Source organism: Carya illinoinensis, chromosome 3, assembly GCF_018687715.1.
Source record: "Carya illinoinensis cultivar Pawnee chromosome 3, C.illinoinensisPawnee_v1, whole genome shotgun sequence".
Lineage (NCBI taxonomy): Eukaryota > Viridiplantae > Streptophyta > Magnoliopsida > Fagales > Juglandaceae > Carya > Carya illinoinensis.
In genome coordinates, this window is record NC_056754.1 from 44,945,310 (window position 1) to 44,964,557 (window position 19,248).

Below are 19,248 nucleotides of genomic sequence, written 5' to 3' on the forward strand. Positions count from 1 at the left end.
TGACATGCTTCTTCAAGTACTACAGTCAGCTTTTCCGAATGCTCTTTTACCGAAGTCATATCAAGAGGCACGGAACTTAGAGCGAGGCCTGGGATTTTCTTATACAAAAATTCATGCTTGTCCAAATGATTGCATAATTTATTGGAGGGAAAATGCAAAGAAACAAGAGTGCCCTAAATGTAAGTCATCAAGATGGATATTCAGTAATAAGAAGCAACGACAAATTCCTTAAAAGGTTCTATGACATTTTCCGTTAAAGCCAAGGTTGCAGAGATTGTTTATGTCACGTAAAACAGCAGCTAATATGAGGTAGCATAGGGATCAACGTGTCAATGAGGAAGGTCTTCAAAGGCATCCTGTTGACGCTAAGGTTTGGAAGGCATTTGATCAAGAACATACTTGGTTTGCAGAAGATCCTCGAAATGTACGACTTGGTTTAGCCAGTGACGGCTTCAACCCCTTCAATAATTTGACAAAGCCTTACAATATATGGCCAGTGATTTTGGTGCCTTACAACTTGCCCCCGTGGCTATGCATGAAAGATCCATTTTTCATCACCTCATTGTTGATTCCTGGACCAAGGTCTCCAGGAAATGATATCGATGTTTATTTGCAGTCTCTAATAGATGAACTATTAGATCTATGGGAAAATGGTGTCGATACATACGATGCCAAGGTCACAGAGACTTTTCGATTGCATGCAGCTTTAATGTGGACAATTAACGACTTCCCTGCTTACGAAAATCTCTCTGGGTGGAGCACTAACGGGAAGATGGCATGTCCATCGTGCGACCAAGAAACAGATTCGTTGTGGTTGAAATACAGCCGAAAACATTGTTACATGGGTCATCACCGATTTTTACCCCTGGGCCACATTTGGAGAAAGAAAAAGAGTATTTTTAATGGCAACGCAAAGCATCGTGGCCCACCTCAGCAGTTGTCAGGAGAAGATATACTTAATCAACTGCAGAATATTCCGAATACTAATTTTGGCAAATCTACAAAGAAGAGAAAGCATACCACTGATGAGTTAAATTGGACCAAAAGAAGTATCTTTTTCCAATTGCCGTATTGGTCAACTCTAAAGCTTAGACATAACCTTGATGTAATGCACATTGAGAAGAACATATGTGACAACATCTTAGGAACTTGATGAATATTGCTGGGAAAACAAAAGATCATGTCAATGCACGTCATGACCTTTCCAATCTCAATATAAGAAAAGAGTTACACTTGATCCAGGATGGACAACGTGTGAGTATGCCACATGCATGTTACACCTTGTATGGAGCTGAGAGGGTAGGTTTTTGTAAATGGTTGAATGATGTCAAATTCCCAGATGGCTTCGCTTCTAATATTGCGAGATGTGTGAGTGTTGTTGATTGCAAAATCTCTGGCATGAAAAGTCACGATTGTCATATTTTTATGTAAAGATTACTACCTGTTGCAATTTGTGGATACTTACGACAAGATATACGATTAGCATTGACTGAGCTGAGCACATATTTCAAAGAACTTTGTGCAAGAACTATCAAGGTTGATGTCTTAGAACGGCTTCAGTCTGATATAGCCGTCATTTTGTGCAAGCTAGAGATGATATTTCCACCTACATTCTTTGATGTAATGGTCCACCTAGCCTATCATTTGCCACATGAGGCACTACTTGCAGGGCCAGTTCAATATAGGTGGATGTATCCTTTCGAACGGTATCTTGAAAAATTTAAGAGATACGTTAAGAATAAGGCCCATCCAGAAGGTTCAATTGCGGAGGCCTGTATCCATGTAGAATGTTTGAATTTTTGTTCCATGTACCTCCATGATGTCGAATCTAGATTCAATCCTCAAGAACGGAACTTTGATGGAGGAGAAGATGGTGTAGGAGAAGGACTAAGTATTTTTAGACAGAAGGTGAGGCCCATGGGTTTCGCATCACGTCATCGACTAGACGATGACCTGTTTCTAAAAGTAAAATGGTACGTGCTTAATAATTGCAGAGAGATCGGACAATACGTGAAGTAAGTACCTTCAACTAGACACTGACATTATTGTTTTCCTTTGTTGAATTACTTAAATAGATTTTATATATCATATTTAATCACTAATGATGGTCTGTTATCCAGTGAGCACTACATGCATGTCAGTGAAGAGTACCCTGATAATGTCGACGGTTTGCACACGACAAATTTTCCAAATTGGTTCAAGTCACACGTATGTATTTTACTGTTACATACCTCATTCACACCTTGTGGTTTTACAGCTTTACAACAAATAAGTGTTTTGGTTAATGCAACTGTGATAGATTCAAAATCTATGTGTTAACAATCCTGATGATGTCTCGGATGATCTATATGCACTTGCATGTGGTCCTGATCCTTGGGTAGCGTCTTATTCTAGTTGCATCATGAATGGCACGATTTCACACAAGGCAATGCGAAGCACATCGTAGGACCCAAAATTCAGTTGTCCTAGTTATTAGTGAACTAGATGCTTAAAGTGTTGACTTCTATGGTGTTCTAACAGACATCTTGGAAGTTCGCTACATGGGATGGCGCCGTGTGTACTTATTCAAATGTGACTAGTTCGACATCTCTGATTCCAGACGAGGGATATGTGTGGGCGATCATCTTACTAGTGTGAATATGTCTCTGACATTTTATAAGGACGAGCCATTTGTTTTGGCGTGCCAAGCTTCACAAGTGTTCTACTTAAAAAATCGTATGATTCCTGGTAATTGGTATGCAGTACAAAAGGTTGTCAATAGAAATGTGTATGATCTTCCCCTCAGAAATTTGATTGAAGAAGATGCTTACGATGCTAGCGACGTGGAAGCGTACCAAGAGGATGATTCTTTTGAAGAATACATATTAGTCCATGCTGATGATAATGAGCTAGTTAACCCCATGCATAGGCTTGATGTCGAGCCCACTCAGATTGATGCATCGTTAGTAATGGAAGTTGAAAATCACAACCTTGATATCAGAACGTTTATCAACGACGATAGTAGCGAATCTAGTTCCCCTTACACCACTGAACACGAGGGAAGCACGGAAGAAGATAGTCTCTCGACATATGAAGAGGTGAACTAGATGTTCATTTTTTCTCAAAGATAATGTTGAGCTTTAGCTGAATGTACAATTTTTTCTCAAAGATAATGTCAAACTATTCATTCTTTTTCTATTTATTATTGTCATTTTCTGCATCACCCATTAATTGCTTTAGTACTCCATGCAGGTCAGTGCATAACATGCCTTTAGCTAGAAGAGGCAGAAGTCGATCACGTGGTGTATGCTATGGTCGAGGGAGATCTTCCTGCGAACCAAGCATTAGAGGTAGAGCACCCGTTGCTACATTGAATCTTAGAGGTGATGGCATGTCAACCTTAGATGACTCAATCGTGCCACCAGATGTCGTCCCAAGCACCGAACCGCAAGAGAAGGGGGTTCAGGTGGACTCAACTATATTGACAAATGGTAATGCTTTGCTGTTTGTATTTATTTCAATTTTTATTATTCTAACCAGCCTCTTTAATATGTGGTTGAATGTGTGGACAATATAATAAAAGTTGAGGGATTAGTACCGCCTACCCAAAAACTTGGACGAGGAGCTGCAAAGAACCTCGAGTTTGATAAGATTCGAAAGTTTGGGCCGATAGTGCTAACCATAAAGGATGGTGAGACATCACCATGTTGTGAAAACTATACAATATTTACAAGTAGGCTTACATGGTTGGTGAAACACCATGTCGACCTGAGTCCCCCGAGCTGGCATGATTTACCAGATAATGAGAAGGAAGAGTTGATTGCTCGTGTCCGGGTAATATAACACAAACTCATACTAGCACATGTTCCAGTATATTTTTAGTTATTATTTCTATTACCAGATAATTAATGTGTTTGTTGTTTTTCTCTAGGCCGAATTCGTCCTTGACTGGACGAAGAAGAATCACCACGATACAGTAACGAAGACACTTAGGAAGAGGTTCAATCGTATTCGGTGTGAACTTCACAAAATATACAAGAGATACAAGACGAACGAAGAAGCTCTTGCGAATGTGCCAGAGTTGGTGACACCAGCTACTTGGGTGAAGTTATGCGCTCGATGGTCAAGCGCGGAATTTAGGGTAAGTCTAATCGATGTTGATTGTGCTATTTTTTATATGTTTATGATCTAGTTGTGTTAATACAAGTCTATGAGTTGTAGATGATATCTGAGAAAAATAAAAGTAATAGAGTGAAGCAACAAACAAACCACACGGCTGGACGAACCTCCTTCGTAAGACTAATGCAAATGAGGGTACGAATTTTATTCAGATTTGTACATGTTATTTGCTGGTTTTAATTGACAGATGTAGGAAGTAACATATTATTTGCTGATTTTAACCGACAAATGGTATTAATCCCTGCTTGTATTTGTAGTCTGAGAGTGATGAGCACCTTATTGATTTCTTTAAAGAGGTGAGGTGGAGTAAGAAGAAGGGTAAATTTGTGACTCTAGCGACAGAAGAGAAACATGTGAGTGACTTTTAATGAATCCATGTGTATGTATTATTTACCTTGTAGTTTTGAACGAATCCATGTATACATATTAACGTGTGATTTCACTTCCTTGAATAGAATGAAATGGTTGCCAAGTACTCTAAGTTAGAGCCTGAGAAGCAGACCAAAGATGTTGTTGCATCAATCTTTAGGGAGGTACTAGGCCACAGGCCAGGGTATGCAAGGGGGTTGGGGGAGATGGTTATCCCCGAGTCATCTAGACAGAACACTGTAGAAAAATTTGCAGCATTAACAGAACGTGCAGAGAGGCATGAGAAGGATGCTGAGTATTACAAGAATCAATTGGAAGAATTATGAGGGAATGTAGAGAAAGTGTTGGCGAAGCAAGCCGAGTATGACAAATTATTAAGTTCATACATGGAATCACAGAGGCAAACCCAAGGAGAGTCTCATAGAGAAACTCAAGGACCTGCATAGGCAGTTCCATTTTTAGTCAATAAGTTTTTTGTGCATTTTTTGTATGACTTTGGTTTCTATAGGCTGGGACCAAATCAAGAAGTGAAAAAGGTGCATATCTATGATTCTCTAACCTTTTATATATATATATATATATGTCTAAAATATTAATTAGTCCCCCTAAATATTGCTCTTTTTCTTATCATATCACAGAATTGCATGTTTTTTGTGATTTTCTAAGTACCTCAATGATTAATATGACTTACATGATAGGATGGAACCATCACGTCATCTAATACTCATGGACTATCTACAAGTAACGATACATGCATTCTTTAGATATTGAGAGGAAGCTACTTTAATCAAATGGATTTTCAAGACAGTTGCAGTTGTATACTTCTATTTTTTCTCCCATCTTTGCACATAGAGTTATAAAACTTATCTCTCTGAACTAATTCTTTATTTATAAACTTATAGTGCACATCTTTTGACCTTTCGAGATTCCTACCATTATTAAGGTTATTTATATATAGTTGTTAGAGAGTAAGAATATGATAGACCCAAATGGCTAATGGTAGTCCATTCATAAAATTTGATTACTTATACACACTTAGAAAAGCATTGTGCATTTCAAAACATAGAAGAAAGAATTTGCTATATAAAAATTATTACTACCACCATTCTTGTGTTGTGCTCTTTTTTATGTGAGTGAGATGTGATATGAGTAGAATTATGACCATGTACAGACGTGATATCATGGGTAAGGAATTTATGAAATAGGTAGGCTAAAATATAATGATATGTTTACCCCACAATTTCTCTTATTTATAAAAAAAAAAAAATATCTATATAATGATATGGATATACATTACATTTTAGCTTTGGAAGTCCTTTCCTAATTTTGTAGTTGCAATTTAAATTTCTGATGGGCTTTGGAAACTGAAGAAAAATTTGTGAATCTAAATTTTTGCAGCTTTGAGATCAATGAAGGAGTCTTCCAGTTTTCAGATGAAGAGATACCTTTAGGTTTTCAGATGAAGAGGCAGCTTCCATGATGATCAAGACTTGCTTAGGAAATCCTTGTTATACAATAAAGTTGAGGAGTACACTTGTAAACTTACATTGATCCATTAATGTGGGGTGTTGGGTTGAATTTCAAATAGCACTTTTTATGATGAATGAATGATATATCGATACATGTTGGGGATATTTGAAACATCTATATCATGTAAACGATTAATTCATGATATTGTATGCTTATTAAGGAATATGTTGATCTATTATATAAGTTGGCTATTGTATCTAATGGGGGACTACAGGTGTTTACAAAAAAAAAGAAAAAAAAAGGCTAAAATGGTAAATAATTGTAAATCAGAGAATTCAGTAGAATTAGATTTTTGCGACAACTTATAGTCGCAGCTAATAACTTATTACGGCGACAACTTTTCACAGTAAAAAACTAATTTGTCGCCACAAAAAACCAATTCTATTCCGATATCAACAGCTTACATAAAATCTTTTGCAACACACTAATAGAGTTTTTGCAGCCACCATTTTTCGCCGCTAAAATATATTTGCCGCTATAGTAATTCGCGCCGTAAATTTCTTTTCCTCACTCAACAATTGCGACAACTTACCGGCGGGGGTGATGATGGTCGCAAAAACTTATTTTCGGCAAAGTATAGACTTTTTTCGGCGGTATAGGGTTGCCGGAAATGGTGAGTTTTCTTGTAGTGTGGTGTTGAGTAGTCATGAATCGACTTTTTGTGAGAATTCAGAATTATGTTTGATTGCTTTTGTGAGAATTCATCTTGGTAATTTTCTCTTCTATTTGATTTTCCATTCCTTTTAGTGATTTCTTTTTATTGTTTAAGTTTATTTTCTTTATCATATAAGTCAATCCAATTCAACTCTGTTAGGTACTAAAACTCTTATATACTTGTAGGTAAAACTGTTACAAATTTTTTGTTCACTAGTTGAGTCAAAGTTTATGCGCAACAAATGGATCATTTCACAAATGATAAGTATGTTATCAAAAATTATTCTACTAGGTACAAAGGCACTCGGAGTGTTGGAAATAATAGCAGGTAGGATCAACTTTAGCCTATTAGCTACAAATTTTAAGAGCAATTTATAGACAACATTACAAAGGCTAATAGGCCTATATTCTTATACTTTTTCAGGCCTTTTTGTTTTGAGAATCAAAGTTATAAAAGTGTGACTTAAAGAGAGAGGAAATTGACATTCATTCAATGCTTACAGCACAACATTGGTGACTGAATCTCCAACTATATGCCAATATTGTTGGTAGAAAAAAGGTGCCACGCCATTTGGATCATGTGCATTAGTTGAATTCATTTGGTGCAAAGCTTCCTCCACTTTAATAGTTGTGAATGTCCTTGTAAATTCCTAATTCATCTCGCTTGTAATCCTTCCTTAGAGAGCAGACTAAAAATCCATATTGTCTCTGTGTGTGTCTGCAGTGAACAACTCTTGGAAATCTTGCAAAATCAGATGGTCTCTTACATCACCTTCTTTCCACACACCATCCCCATATTTAAGTCTAACTATCTGGTTCTTTTCCTCCTCTCAGAAGCTTTTCTATGAAAAAAATTTGGTATTTTGATCACCAGCCTTGAGCCATAGAGCCTTTGATCTTTACCTCCAAAGAATTTCATTCCTTTCTAGTCAACATTGCACTTCATCTTGAGCTTGCTGGTACTCCTCTTTGTTAAGATGAAGAGGATCACCAATTTGTAAATTTTGTAGTCGACTTCTAACTTGCTAAGACTTTCTTTTGAACATTCCCAAAGGACAGTTTAGTCCATTTTGTAAGATTTTCACTACACACAGAAATTTTTATCATAATATCCCTTATAGCACCCTTTCCATGATAACCATTCCATGATCTATTAATAACCTGATCACAATCAGCTGCCACTATCCACATAGCTTCAAACCTAAATGGTTTAGAACCTCTCCTTATTGGTAAATTTCCTTCAGTCTACAAAATGATAGGAAGGTGATCTAAGTGTGCTGTAGATCCATGAACCACTTTAGCAAAGGGGAACATTTGAGTCCACATATTATTGGCTAGCTATCTATCTAGCATTTCATAGATGCTACTCATTTGGTCTTGATTATTCCACCAAGTGAATTTTGGTCCAACATAACCCAAATCAAGCAATTTCAATCATTCACAGCATGCCTAAACTCCATCATTTGTCTTTCAGGTCTTTCTCTACTTCCATATTTCTCATCTCTACTCAGTATTTCATTGAAATCTCCAAGCACTAGCCAAGCATGGGTCCCTTCTCTTTTTAGTGAACTAAGCAACTCCCAAGTCTCATTCCTTCTAGCAGTATCATGCTGCCCATACACTTCAGTTAGCTGCCATTCTCTTCTATCTCTTTCACCCTCAATTACCATTGCATCAATATGGTTTTTTGAGCAGCTACATATTGATAAGGCCAACTAATTTTTCCACATTAAATATATCCCTCCACCATGACCCTCCCTATCCATAGCCAAACAAACATGAAATCCCAACTGAAACTTTAACTTTTCTAACTTCCTCATTGTTAACTTTGTCTCTTGTAGAAAAAGTACATCTGAAACTTCCTTCATGACCAAATCACAAAGTGCAGGAACTCTACGTGGGTTTCCAAGCCCATGGGAGTTCCAACTAATGATTCTCATTACTTCCGACAGGGTTGAACATCAGCCTCCACCAATATCTTAAGCTTGTTTTCCCCCTCACGAATTGTCACCCTTCTTTGTTTAGTTTAATTTGTTGACTATCGATATTTGCCACCTCCAACTCCTTTTTGTTTTGAGATGGACTCATATGGATAGTAGTATTAGGATGAATATCATTTATTCTATGCCTGGACCATCTCTTAGCTGATGTTGCTCTGTGATTGTCTATGGGCTTGAGCAATAGCTCCATTTCTGGGTTCTCTACCTTCACACTACTTGTTGGGCCTAAAAAAAGCTCCTCCCTCCTTATTTCCATAGGCCCACCTTGCTTTCTACCTGTTATAATTGTTGGCCTAATCTCATTTAAACCGCCTCCATATTTTCAAACCTTCCCTCCATAGAAAATTCTGCACCATCTCCAGCAATATGATGAGAATCATTTGCTTTCCTCATCGGATTCACTCATTCCTTATTTAATCCTATAATGTTTCCTTCCTCCATAATCCCCTTTGCTGACTTGCCCCCTATTTAATCCCATGATTGTTTCATCCTTATTTCCAACCTTCTTTTGCACCATTTCAGCAACATGATTTGTGGCTCTTGATAGCGGCGGATTCCATTTAGTTTCCTCCCTTTGGTCGCAATGGTAGCAGTCCTTTCCCACTGCACCTCCAGTACACATCCATTGGCCAAATGGTAGAGCATCTTTAGGGTACAATCCTTATGGTTATGGCCCAACTTACCACAGATGTAGCAAAAGTTAGGAAGACATTCATAGACAAAACGGACCTAACAAGATCCCTGGGATCCCAAGTTGATGCGTTTACCTCTTATAAGAGGTTTTGAGATATTTAACCTTATTTTGATCCAAATGAATTCACCTCATGCAACCTCCCCTTGTTTGACGTTAATGACACTGTCATCGATGTGTCTCGCCAGCATTTAATTCATAACATGTACTGGAAGGTCATACAATCGAACTTAATATAAAGAGTAATGGTAAGAGAGAAGCAAACTCAGTATGTTAACGAAGTTCGGCCCTACTGCTTACGTCCTCGCCTCAAGCTACCACTTGAGGATCCTCAAATTCATTATTCAATCTCTTTCAGGTGGAGATAGAAACCTATTACACCTTTGAACAACACCTCTAAGAAGGATCCGTGTAGAACACCCTCTACACTTGCAATCACCTTACACGTGGTGATTCAACTATTCCCTGTGTAGAACACTTTCTACACGCACAAGGGTTATGCACACCCTTTTACTGATACAAGAGTTGATAGTGGGTAAGTTATTAGAAAACACTCCTCAATGAGTGAAATAAGAACAATACAGTGCAAACTATATTTCTCTAAAAATGAATAAGGATTAAGGCTCAATGCTTAGAGAAGAGAGAATAAAAATTTTGAATGAATGTTGTATACTCTTGATGTTGTGAATGTGAAACTCTCAAATGATCTATTTATAGGCATATGAGACTTCATATTCAAATTTAAAAAGATTCACATGTAAAAAATAATATCATTTACTTTTTCAAAAAATCAAATAAAATGTTTTTCTTTTTCAATTGTCAAAGACAACATCAGTCATTTTTCAAAAACTTCAAACCTAATATTTTAGTTTTGACATATGACAAAAGGAGCACACTTTACTTTTCAAATATTTCAAACCTTTTTTTTTTACTTTTTGCATATGACAAAAGGAGCACACTTTACTTTTTAAAATTTTCAAACAAAAACATCTACCTTTTGCATAAGTAAAAAAAAGTATCAATCACTTTTAAAAATATTCAAAATAAAACATGTACATGTGAAAGATGACAATCAATTATCTTTCAAAATTTTCAAAATATTCATGCACATGTGGAAAATGTATTTTAATGTTTTATGATAAAATATTAATTTTGAACCTTAATTCTAAATTCGAATTTTTAAGAGATTTACAAAATTACTCTATGACTTTAATGTGAATTTGTTCCCTTCTTGCTCATGCTTGTTTCCTTGATTTGCTTGATTCCATTGTGTAGACAACTTAAACTTGAGACTCATTTTTTCTTTGAATTCATTTGTTATCATCAAAATCTATGTGTAGATATATAATTATACAAAACTTGAAACCTTGGGTTCAACAGCTACCAAGTCAACAAGTCAAACGATGCGCTGAGTGCTTCACAACCGTCTAATAAATATCGATCCACTTCAATTTTGGTAATACTAGATCCCATGGTGGAAGATGCCCTATACCACTCTTGGAACCATTTGGTCTCATGTTTGCCATCACCTTCATTCATGGATCTAGATGTTGGAGGGGGTTGAGAAACTAGGGTACTCATGTTGGAATCGAATGTAGCATTATACTCTGTATACAAATCTGCTAACACCTATCTTACATTCGAAACCAACTCCTTAGCACGAAACTCATTATGAATTTTCTTCAAGTGGAAAGTAAGAAGTCCTAACTTGCTTTGTGGATAAAGTACAACAGCAATTAACACGAACAATTTCATCCTATCTAATGACCCTCAATACTTATCATATTTGGTTCTCATGTTTATGGCCAGCCTCCTCAAACAACTATTAGTACACTTGCTCAGCATAATCAATTTAGTTTGAAGATCACAAATCTCTAAAAACCTGGTGTCGACTGTCATATATAAAGATCCAAAAAACCTAGTAGTAACTTCATAAAACATCTCCAAAAACTTGAAAACACCTGTACTGTCTTCCACTCCATAGCTTTAGGAGGTCTCATGTGCCTATCATCAAAGTAAAAGAGGAAATTATAATCCTTACTCTCCATCTGCCTAAAAGCCTTCTCAAACTTCTTAGCTGCCTCCAACATCAAATAGGAAGTCTGTACATCAAGACACAACATTTTCTTACAATCAATTTTTTCGTTTTTTGCACATCTCTTAAACTTGTCTAATCTTGCAGGGGATGAACGCACATATCTAACTGCATTTCTAACCATTGTAATGGCATCATTGCACTTCTTCAAACCCTCACTCACAATAAGATTTAATAAATGAGCACAATATCTTATGTGCATATACTTACCCCCAACACATTCCCTGTCAAAAAATGTTTCAAATAGGAAATTGCAGTATTATTCGAACTTGCATTATCAACAGTTACAGTAAATATTCTATCAATGCCTCAATCAAGCAAGCATGACTCAACATATCTTCCAATAGTGTCCCCTCAATGATTAGGGATTAAATAAAAATTAATTATTTTTTTCTGCAATTTTCAATTATTATCAATGAAATGTGCAGTTAAACACATATAATTCAAATTCTGTATAATGTCCATGTATCTGTCGTTAACGAAATCCTCATGCCACCATCTTTAAACATTTTTTTTTTATTTTTCCCTTTTCTACTTCATACAATCTCTTGCAACTGTGACACGACAACCATAAATGCATGCTCAGTACTTTAAACCGAGGTTCAAGAAACCAAGCAAATTTTCTAAATCCCTGTCCTTCAACAACCATAAATGACATCTCATCAATAATTACCATTTTTGCAATAGCCAACCTCATAATATTTTCACTATATTTGTGGGTTACAATAGTCCTTAATATACTACCATCACTCTCTCCAACCCCCTCCTCAGGTGATGCCTCACCTTTTAATGTTTTTTGGTACCTATTCAAAAGTCCATGTTTATGAGAATTTTTACGACATGAAGGTAAATGATTTTGCATCGTTGAAGTTTCGTTCATCTTTGAGTGGCAAGCGTATATCTTGCCACAATAATTATATTTAGCATTCGGATCATCTACAGGACAACCATCTACCTTCGTAAAATGATCCCATACAATCGACTTGCCCGTGCCTTTTTGTTCTTAGGTAATGGACAAGTACTACTAGTAGGAGCACTGTGGGGTTTTGATGTTTGGGTCTCTCTCACATCATCTTCCAAATTAATTGTTGATTGAGGTTCATTTGTATCAACATCAATCGGAGACGAAGAAAAATCCATCTAAATTATAAAACAAAATATAAATGTTATATGTTTATAATTTTTAAGATCTCATACAACATCACAAGTTTGCAATATGGCAAACATAAAACAAAATATCCTAGCAACTAGTTTGCAACATGACAAATATCACAAGTCTAAGACTTTAATCTAAATTGTTCACTCATTTTCTCTCAATTTATATGAACTATTTCTAAACATACAGAGTCATAGACATAGTGTATTTTTAATAGATTATATAACAGACTATATACGTTAATATATATATATATATATAAGTTAACAAATACAAGTTAACGATATATGTAAGTCAAAAAAATTGAAAAACTACAAGTTAGCAATAACTTGGTTTAACTGAAGCAAGCACTTAACAATATATGTAAGTCAAAGCAAGCATGACTCAATAACAGATTATTATGATTATATATATATAATTAACAATAACCGATAACAGATTATACAATATATATGTTAATATTTATATATATAAGTTACGAATAAATAATTTATATATTGTTAATTTTTATAATATATATAATTTATATATGAAGGGGAAAGAGAAGACAATGCTCACAGAGGCCAAAAGGAGTCACGGAGGCAGGAGGAAAACACGGAGGCTTGAGGGAGTCATGGGTTTGTTTGCAGCGCCGTTGAATGGAGGTCACCACTCAGTCAAGGAGGCGCTGTTGAATCTTGAATGGGAGTTTGCAGGCGAGGTCACGACACACGAGAGAGAAAGAGACTCAGAGAGAGTGAGAGAATATTAGGGGGCGGCGGAATTAAACTTTGGTAGAAGAGAGAAAAGGGGAAAGGGGACAGTAACCCTAACTTGTTCATGAGAAACGACGCCGTTTGGTTGAAACCAAACGGCATCATTGCCTTTAATTTTTTTTTTTCCCAAGACATTGTAAAAAAAGACGCTATTTCATATGAAATTGTGTCGTTTTATATAAGGTATATATAAAAAAATATAATAATATATGGTTTAACTGTTTTTGTGGAGTTGAACTGGGACCAAGCTGACCGAAGTCGATTTTTATTATTTTCTACTGCCAACCGATCGGTTCTTTACCGGTTCTAATGTCCGACAGTCGGTTGTTGTCGCTAGAGGTCGGTTCTACGATTCTCTATACACCACTATCTCTCACCTCTCATTTTGGAATCCTCAAACAAGTTGCCAACAATCAATATCTCCTTTTGTTCATGTTATGATGATAATAAGAGCCTTTAATAAAACATATCGATGCTTCCGTCTAGAGTTAAAAATTAGAAAAAATTTAATTATAAGTATAATTGTGTACTAATATGTACACTAATTTATTATGATTGGCTAAAAAATAAATTTTATTAAAAATAATATTAATATAAAAATTAATAATAATATATAAATTAATATATAACTTTACTTATATATAATAAAATCCTAAAAACTACGATAGCATCGCAGAAGAATTCACGTGCGAAGAAAGGAAGCTGCACAAAAGCAGTGATAGAGGAACTCTACGAGAGCGAAAACCTCTCGAGAGGAAAAACTTTCATTGCACCCGTCTATAATTAGTCCGAGAAAATTGGTGAAAAGTCACGTCAATGAAATGTCGTTCGAATACACGTGTGAATGACGACTGAGGATTGATGTCACGCTTGCACTTACTTGGAAGAAGGAAGAGGGTTGATGTCACGCTTGCACTTACTGTAAATGTACCTTTACCATCGTAATGATTAAAGATACGCAGTTGGCAAAGCTAGGCACCGGCCAGCTGTTCAGCTGATCAACGTCATGATCATCATGATGACCGCAATGCATGGACTCTGCTAGAAACACAACTTTACGGCATTCGTACGTTGTAATTTTTTTTTTTTTTTGATAGGATACGTTGTAATTTCTATGGTCATCTTGCTCCGATGAAAATAAGTACGATTTATATTATATTGAGGTAATATTATTTATTAATTTCTGTATTTTTTATTAAAAAAATATAATTATAAATATAATTATGTACTAATCTATATATTAATATGATATAATTAATTAAAAAATAAATTTTATCAAAAATAATATTAATTTAAATTTTAAATATAAATAAATTAATATTTATATATAAATTAGTGTACGATTATATTTATATATAACAAAATCTTTTTTATTATGAATTTTAGATGTTAATTTCATATTAATACAATAAAATAGATGATAAATTAAAACAACTTTTACAAAACTCAAAAAAATAATAGTTTTTAAATCAATAGATGAGAAATTCATATAAAGATAATGCCAGAGCTAGTGTTTGTAATAGATATATATCATGTTTATCTGTTGGCTAGCTTGATCTTCTAGAACCATAATTCCGGATTCAGCTTTCCAAACCACGTGCTCTCTAATGACGAGACTTGGGGGGCATGACTTGATTAATATATAGGACACACACCGCCCGAGTAGAAATATTCTGTGTACATTAATCATTGCATGTTGCGAAATTATATACAGATTAAGAGTACTCCACCTCTAGAATTCTTAATATCCTTCTATATATTGCCTATTTCTAAAGCCACATTATAAGTCTTTGATGATGATCATGAGACTTGGTGTGTCCCTTACTTTGGTTTTTTTCTTTTACTTGTGGGGCCATGGCTTGTCTTATTTGTGCATTCAATCCCACTGATGATCATGATGTTTGCCCAAGATTTAAGTATACTTCACAATATCATAGAAGTAAATAGAGAAATCAAATTAAAATTCCAATCCATCATCGCCCACAAATTAATCACTACCACCCTCATATATAACTCTTCAGGATCTCTACCCATGCACCGAAATCCATGCATGACCATTGTTTTTACAATTTAACCTTGGTGCAAAAGTTGTACAAGTCTTCTTAGAGGAGTGGAAAGGTTTGGTGACATCTTATATGTATCAACTTTGCTACAGTCAGTCAAGTTGGTGCACACCTTGCGCACCCCTGCTTGTGTGGCAGGATATTTTTATAAAACTGAAAAAAAAAAAAAAAAAAAAAAAAAGGCAAAGGAAGGAAGAAGACGTCGAGATCGGCCTGTAATGAAGCTTGCTTTCTTGCCGATGGACAAGAACCAGCTTTGTTAATATAAGAAAACCAATCACAAGGATTCATTTTGTACGTGACTCCCAACTTCATAATTTTCCCTCTGTCTGCCATTTCTCCTTCTTTGAATATCAAATTTGGAGCTCATTGATCAAGATGAAAGCCAATAGATAGGAAAATTGGTCGGGTTCTTTGCTGATGAATATGCATAGAATTGTTGGCTTTGCTATAATAAGGATTTAAGAAGAGGGCAAATATTGTTCTATTCTCTGTAACTATTTTATTTTTTTTCCTTTTTATTTGTTCAAAGAAAACGTTCTATGCTTCCCCCAGGATCACGCACCTCTTGAAAGTTTTATACTTTGTTGAAGCATTTCAAATCATTCGAAGCCCTTCAAATGATGAACATCATCGAACGTATAACGCATGGCCAGTCTGAGAGTTTTGGAGCAAACGACTTCAAATGATGTTCCACCAGTGTTCAAGGAGTTCTTTTCGATAAAGTGGGTCTGCCTCATCCGAAGATGAAAATGAAGAGCACCATTTGCAACCTAACCTCAGATCCACGACCCAAAGAGGCAGAAAATGGAAAAAAAAATAAATAAATAAAAAAATAAAAATATTTGTTGTTGTTTTGTTTGGTTGTTGAGTAAACTCAGAAGAAGGATGGAAAAGATTAAAACTTTTTATGGGTTTTTTGCAGGATGTACCTAGAAAGGCAACGGATTTGAAGAGGAACAGTGGCAATGGAGGTGGTGGTGCTTTCTAGTCTTTCCAAAGAGGGAAAATTATTGCGAAGAGCTGTGCAAAAGAGGTCAAAATGCCCTCTCCTTTAGCACGGGAGGCGGTGTCAATTGTGGGGGTGGCTACGACAAGTTCGTCGGCGGTAACATCTACTGGAGGGAGTGATGTAAATGACAGAAGAGAAGAGAGAAAAATAGAGAGAATAATGGGAGATGAAGATCGGAGAGAAGAAGGAAAAAAAATGCTATGTTTAGAAATTTTCATCGCTTTGTATTTGTCTGTGGCCATTTTACTTTTGCCAAAGCGCACCGTTTCTATTGCTAAGTAGATGGGGGGTGCGCAAGGGTGCACCAAATGGTCTGCAAGTAGAGTTTTCCTATATGTATATATACCACTTGTAAAGACTACGGAACAAGAGATCTTCGATCCTCAACAACTGCAACTAATATATTCATCAGTTTATTGATTAATAAACCTTTTGCCTATATATAAGAAATCGACAGCTTGCACAAGTCTTATACATACTATTTGCTTTGATAGGACACACAAGAGTTGTATTATAGTACTTTGGGCATCATTCAATCATAGCTTATATACTAATTCTAAAGATTAATCTTAATTTATAACGTTTTGATTAAAATCATGGTGTGTCTAGCTAGGGTCGACGACCATAAGGTATTAAAAAGGGATTTGATGAGCTATATTCGTTAAACCGATGCTCCAGAAAGGGATTTGCATGCATGGTGACGCGGAGAGGATAATATTTGCATGCATGGTGACGCCAGACTCAAATAGGAGCTGGCCTGCTGCCATATATATGAGTCGCAACGCACGTTACATAGAGGGCTATAGGTTTCGACTTCCAACTTTTTATTTTAATCCACACATCATTTCTTTTTTTTTGAATAGAACATATCAACTTTATTCAACTCAAATAATTCAATGGATGAATACATGAGGGAATGTCCCCCAAAACAATGCTCTTCTCAGAGAGTTTAATTGCATCATTGGCTAAGACATGAGCCAAATTATTACAATCTCGTGACACATGAACTACTGACCACCTATCAAAATGAAGCAATAAGGCTTTGACATCTGATAAGATCATGCTTGTTGAATTCCCTTTCTGGTTTGGGTTGTTAAGATCATTTACAACCTATTGTCACTACAAGAAAAGTCACTATTTCCGATGACCTTATGTCGCTGCAAATAAGTATTACTTATTTGCGACTATCTTTCTCTGCCGGTATTGCGTCACTATTGTTGAGTGAGAAAAAAAATATCACGGCGTGAGTTAGGGTAGCCGCAAATACATTTTATTGCAACGACAAATTGTGGCCACTAATTACTCTAATAGTGAGCCGGAAAAGATTTACGTAAGATGTTATGAGAGTAAAAATGATTTTTTGCGGCGACAGTGTGTCGCGGCAAAAGTTCTGTTTAGCAGCAACTATAGGTCGCCGCAAATAGCTTTTCCTGCTGAATTTCTCTAATTTGCAATTATTTACCATTTCAGCCTCTTTTTTTTTTAAAACATCTGTAGTCCCCCATTAGATATAATATCCAAAGCATGTAATAGATCAACATATTCCCAAATAAGCATACAATATCATGAATTAATTGTTTACATGATATAGATGTTTCAAATACCCCCAACATGTATCGGTATATCATTCATTCATCATAAAAAGTGCTATTTGAAATTCACCCCAACTTCCCACATTAATAGATCAATGTAAGTTTACATGTGTACTCCTCATCTTTATTGTGTAACAAGGATTTCCTAAGCAAGTCATGATCATCTTGGAAGCTGCCTTCTTCATCTCAAAACCAAAAGGTATACCACTTCATCTGAAAACTGGAAGCCTCCTTCATTGATCTCAAACTGATCTCAAAAGCTATATTCTAGGATTCACATTCAGGACTAAACAAGCAAACCAATAGAGCAGTGGATGAGCTGACTGATACTGCTCCACAAGCTACCCAACGAAGACTCCTAGGAACTGTAATTCTAGGACATGCATAAGCATACCAACAAATGTATCATATATATATATATATATATATATATATTTTAATCAAATATAACGAAAGAAAAATATATCACAATCTCTTTAGCTCGTTTGAGTTGAAAAATTGTAGTAAACCATATTAGACTAAACTTGTTATATAGAAAGTTATGTCAAGAAATTCTGACTCATTTACATAATCATAAATGATCACTTTAGTTATAAACATTTACAGAACAAGATAATATATTCACATTGCTTGTTATTTCCAAAAGTACACATTAAAGAACATGGGCTAATGCATGGCAAGGTTCTATTGGTAATGTATTTACCTACAAAGGTTAGAATATTCACACCAAAATTATCTTGTGTGCAAACATGATATCAACCGAAATTAACAAATTAAAAACAATCAATCACTCATCAAAATATCAAAGATGAAGCATCATAAATAGAAAGATGGCAATATTAGCATCCCCAAAGAAAAAGAATATAACTATTTGTGATGATAATAGAATCATTTTGAAGAAAAATAACTGGCAACAAATAAGTTATTAATGAGGTACTTAGAAAATCATAGATATGCACCTTTTTCACTTCTTCATTTGGTCCTAGTCTACAAAAACCAAAGTATTGCAAAACCAGACTTCCACATCAAAATCCTTCACAGTGAAGGTTGTACTGCGTGCAGCTCCAAGTCAGTGGAAACCCTTTCAAAACATATAGCCTAACACCAAATATCTAATAATCAAAAAAAGTTATACTAGGAGACACTTTTCTATGACATGTAAGGCACAAATCC

At 35.5% G+C, this 19,248-nt stretch overlaps 1 long non-coding RNA gene across 1 annotated transcript; it reads left to right on the forward strand.

The window, feature by feature from the left end:
* Window positions 1-4,027: 4,027 nt before the first annotated feature.
* Window positions 4,028-4,309, forward strand: LOC122305529. The gene is made up of 2 exons (XR_006241155.1): window positions 4,028-4,120; window positions 4,201-4,309. It is a non-coding gene; the product is annotated as an uncharacterized LOC122305529 (long non-coding RNA).
* Window positions 4,310-19,248: the final 14,939 nt, after the last annotated feature.